Source organism: Melanaphis sacchari, unplaced genomic scaffold (assembly GCF_002803265.2).
Source record: "Melanaphis sacchari strain LSU unplaced genomic scaffold, SCAv2.0 Contig212_pilon_pilon, whole genome shotgun sequence".
In the NCBI taxonomy this organism is placed as follows: domain Eukaryota; kingdom Metazoa; phylum Arthropoda; class Insecta; order Hemiptera; family Aphididae; genus Melanaphis; species Melanaphis sacchari.
The window spans coordinates 79,884-85,883 of NW_020271059.1; positions in this window are offsets into that span (position 1 = coordinate 79,884).

Below are 6,000 nucleotides of genomic sequence, written 5' to 3' on the forward strand. Positions count from 1 at the left end.
TCCCTGATTAATATTATTTATTAATCAATTAAATATTGATAATATATCAAATTTGTACCTATATACGAGGTCTATTCAAAAAATACACAGACTAACGTCATAAAATAAAATGTATTTTATTTATAAGTTACATGTCTGGGTCCCCTTCAACTACTTTCTTTCCAACGCACACACTTATTCCAACGGTGTTGTTGAAATAGTCCTGGAACGCTTCTTTTGAAATGCCTTTCAACTCCTTCATCGCATTTGTCTTTATACCTCGTACAATGTTTATAGTTGATAACGGACTACAACATAGGTTACTAGATAACGCAGAAGTATAAGCTCTTTCTTGGTCATGATTATTGCTAGAAAGCCATCGTAAATTAAATGAAAGGCTTTCTGAGCAACAATCAAAATCATTTAGAGCCAGCGTTTACCAATTGTAAGTAATTAAACTGAAAAATGTCCTTTTAGTTGTTTGTTTTAAAAATCATAAAATCTCTGAAACAAAAAATTAATTGTAATAAATTCATCGTTTTCATTATCTATAAAGTTTTTAATTCAAAAAACTACTTAAATAATAATATATTGCAAGTTATGTACCTATTAAATGCTAATGATAAAAAAATTATTTTGAATTTACTTAGTACGATAAAAACATGTATCTATATCATAGAAAATGATTACGTTTATATTTAAACAAATATTTGTGAATAATTTTTGAAAAACTAGTTATAAAAAGGTGTACCTATAATAATTATTTTTTTAATATTTTTTTCTCGTGGTATTAATAGACATGTATGTGTGTAGCCTTTTTTTGCGGCATCCTTTTCATATCGATTATAAATACACAATCTGTATCTAAATATATTTACATTTTACAAAAATGAATAACCATAGTAGTCAACCTTAGCACCTATATATAAGCAAACGAGTTAATGTAACACAATAAATTTGAATATGAAGGACAAATTTAAAGTAATTACCCTGCATTAATACTTATGAAACTTTTTACAAATGTTAAATAATAATTATCTAACTATTAAATTTTATATTACATGCCTACATTGGAAATGTGTAATTCTATATTTAATTTATTTTAATACTTAAAATACTCAAATTTTCGTTTAATGTCAAGTATTATATCTCAATGAGTCTTGATTACTTTATGTTTATTGATTTGTTACTGATATTTTAATTATATTCTTCTGACAGTCACAAATACTATAAAATACTTGATATTACAGATTTTATACATTAATAGAATATTATCAATCTATAAAGATTAATAATATAATCTCGATAACGAGATTTAAAACAAATTATATTAGTTACGGTATTTGAAAATTATTGTACATCGATAATAATATGATTTATCTGCAGTGTTAAATGGAATTTATTTACCTATTATTATTGTATTTATTACTGTCTATAATAATTTTGAATTTGTATATCGTTTATATCATGGATAAATTATGCCCATAGATACTAAAAAAGAGAAATGTTCATGGAATCGCAATCAACTGAGGTGAACTATTATAATTGCACAATTGTTGATGAGAATGGAATATGCGACCTCAGTTTTTGTTAATCATTCAAACCAAATAATTGGTACTATGTAATATGTTTTATCCATTAATTTATTATGTATGATCGTACAAACATGCTAAGAAATACATTGCAGTGTTTTCAACGCGGTATTGGTCATATCCCTATCCCTATCTATTTTTTTGTACTCAAGTGAACAAATGTATTTATGTATTTTTTTAACATGTATATTTTTTCAAATGAAATAAAAAGTAGTAAATTGGTATCAAATATATAAACTTATAGTCACACAAGGAAACCCGTACCTATTAAAAATGTTGTTTTGTAATTTTAAAATGGTAAAACTATAAGTATTAAGTATACAAGATAGCACTATATTAATATTTTACCTTATACTTACAATAAAAAAGTTTTTTTCAATATTTGATTGTTAAATATCTGCTTGAAAGAAGGTAATACATTTGTTAATTGTTATAAATATAGTGTGTCTACTGTCTAGTAGAAACATAAGGTTTTTATACGAATGACTTAATTCTAATATTCCTTGTCTATATTATAAATATAATAATAACACAACAATGTCGATATTTTTCGAAAAAATAGGTTGAATTTTCTTAACAAAAGTGATAATAAGATACTACCAGATTTTTTGAAAGAATGTAATTGAGAAGGTTTTCAGTAATATATTTGAGTATCAACATTGAACAAATTCTCGCAAATTGTAATACTGCAGGTTTTCCGAATTAAAACAAAGTTTTAAATATTCAAACACGTGTTATAATGTTTCAAAATATGCAAAAAATCGCTTAAAAATATAAATATAAATAATATTTTAATAATATACTCTTTACAATCTTAGTTTCAATATAAAAAATGTTATGAATCTTAATCTTGGTTGTGTTTAACGTTTGAAAAAACGATTATGTATTATTTATGTTTAGAATAGATTTCATTGCTACATTACAATTTAATATTTACTTTCAAAATAGTTGTAGCATTATATCGTATAACCAATTATCCCTTAAGATTTTCAAACTAGCAAGATTTCCAGGTTAGTATCAAGATATTTGTACATGTGGAGTATGGGGTAAAAATAATGAATCTCACAAAGAATCTTAAAAACCTTCAAAATGTGAGATTTGGATCCGTAGACCACTAGACCACACTAAATATTAACCAGCTAGATATTAAAAACATTAAATAATTAGCACACTTAACTAATGATATTGTTCGTTCCTATTTGTATATAAATTTAAATAAATGTTATTATATCTATTTATTTTATTTTTTGATAACAAACTATACATAGTATAATATAATTTACTTAACAATTTATTATTAACACTTAGCAATCATTAATAAATTAAATATAGTAATATCGTTTATTGGTAAAAATTTAACCATAAAAATAGTTTCAACTGTAAAATTAATATGTTCTCAAGTATTGCATTTCTTATCGGATGTACAGATATTTAATAGATATTTCGTATTTTAGTTTTTTAGTTTGAATCTATAAATTATTACAAACATACGGATATTACCTTCGTTTAATAACAATAACAATAATTAATTATGATTTTCTTTTATTATATAAATTGGTTAATTAACTGATTTTTGATTTCTATATTATCTGACACCACCAGGAAAATGTATTTTAAATTTTTTTAATTTATTGGTTGAAACAAAAGGTGCCACTGATGTATTCATTTTTTCGTATTTTATCTGCCTTGGTACCTATGTAAAATTTTTTTGGCTAAACTACTTTATAATATCTAATGACTATACCTAATTATTGATAATGAAAATCTCAACAATGAGTGTTTAGTATTCATCTATTAGTTGTTTTTAGGTTGAATTACATTATTTATAATATTCTTAGTTAATAGTTAGATTATCCTGCAGACATCGTTCTGCAGACTTGCCAGCCATCGCGATAGCCGTATAAGGACACGTCGACTTCACAATAAGAATTTATTTGATCATTAAGTAATTTTTTTTTTTTTTTTTGTTTAACAATACAATACTTTATAATATTTTCATTTTTTCGAATTACTTAAAAGTACCATTGATTAGGTAAATACTGTTGTTAAATTCATTACATTTTAAATAAGTTAAAATTATAAAATAAAATTAAAAATTATTTTCAAATACTATTTATTTCCACTACATCGAAGATAAAAATATAAGATACTCTAATTAAATAAGCTTTAACTCACTGGATATACTATGTACCTACTTATTTAATATACAAAAATGGATGATAGTGTAAACGACACTAAAATTTTGATCATCGCTATTATAGTTATGTATACATCCAAAATCAGGTGTTTACCTGCGTTCAAATTGGAATAATTCTTTTTATGTACCAATATTGCTCTAAAATAACTGGTCGATAGGCCGGTTGCATTTGGCGATTTTCGTGGATAGATCTGTTATTACGCTGAATAATTAACTATTGGTCGTGTAAATTTATTTTAAAAATATATTTGAGATTTGGACGCTGAAATTGGGAAAATCATTTTGCTGTAGGTTAGATTTTAAGTCTATTACATCATAATTGAGTAGATCACTGAATAATAATTTGTTAAATTTGATTTTGTGATTTTTTTTTTGTTTACAACAAAAAACTTTATCGGAATTGGTGTCACACAAATACGAGTACTTCTGTTTTTTAAAATTTTATTTAAATTTTTCTCAGCTATTTTTAAAAAGTATAAAGAATTTAGTAAGAACTTTTAACCATTTTCTAACAAAAGCCCCTTTTAAAATTGACAGTTAAAGATTAAAGATTTTTTTTTTCTGAAGCAAAATACTTTTACTAAAAACTCGAAATTATTATAACATGTTCTATAAATTATAGGTATAGCAGACATAACAGTGAAGATATTAAGCACATTAAATATATAATGGAACACAGATAATAATTTGAGTTAAACTATGCAGATAAGGTAACTATGCATGTACATGTTGTATATTATATAGAAGTAAAATTGGTAAAAACATAAAGATAATATTATGTTAAATCAGGAACTTCTACCTCTATAAAAAACATGGAAATATACTCTAACCCTTTTATTTATTTAATTAATTTTTTTTTTTATTATTATTGATAACTAGCACAGATATTATTTTAAGGAGGATTTATCGATTTCACTTGCTACTTTTCATATTATCTATCTATTAATTCTGCAGTCTTAAATTTAAAAAAATAATCAGATACGAACCTTATATTTTAGAATTTAGTCTGCATTCAAATTTTACTGAAGTTTTTATGGAATTATTATTATAATTTATTATAAGGCATAAGCTATAATTTAAAGTTTGCCCAAATCGATGATATATATCTAATTTAACAATGTCTGCATTTGCTATGTTTAATGTATTTTTAGAATTTAGATAATCATATGTTTAAATTTCAAACTTAATAAATACATTTTCAATAAGAGCAATATTTTAATTCTTATATACAAAAAAGTTAATAATTATTTTATGTTGTTTATAAAAGTTTAAAAATGAAAGAAATAATTAAAATAAATTTACAAAACTTTAAAATACTTTTATGTATATTATAGACACTTAAAAGTCAATCTATTGTAGGTATCTATTGAAAATAATATATTTTAAGCATAAAAATAATAAAATTTAATTTTATAATTGTTTTACATAGTTAGTTAAACTTCAAATTATTTGTAATTCGATTTGAAGTCTAATCAAATGATGATGTAGTATTTTACTATTTAAGTTATAGTAAAACTATTTGATATTTATTAAAATGCCTATAAAAATAATATCTATAATATTAATACGTTAGCTTCACAAAAATTAAACAAATAATGTTTTTAAATTAAAAAATTATTAACATAATATAAATATTTAAATACTTTTGTAGTTTTGTCCGTTCTATTTGACAAAATTAGCTATGAAACTAAAAATATAATATTTCAATTCCTTGTGTCTAACTAAGCAATGTCTATTATATGTATCAAAACATACATAATTAAATATAATTTAAAATATTATGTATAATATATGTAGGTATATTGTATTACGCACTGAGTCCGAAATTCTATACATCGCTATGTGTATAGTGATTTTTGTTTACATTTTTAAGTAAAGAATATTTTTTTAATACAAAATTGATAGGTTGTATAAAATGCGTTTTAACCACGTTCATGCAGTTGAAAAAATATTATTTTTTTTAGATATCTAACATTAACTATTGTTATAAATGTATTAAAAATTCGTTTAATCATGTCAGCGCGCAAGAGATAAGTACACATGATACAATATTTAAAAATACTTTAATAGTTTTCATATTTTAGAACAAACAAAAAATATTTATTTTTAAATATCATCTAATAAAAATTTTACATTAAAATTCAATTTGTATGATCTTTTTTAAGGACCCAATAAAATGTAGAATCTTAAAATCAAAAAATATTTCTATGTGGCTTTAAATATACTTTAAAA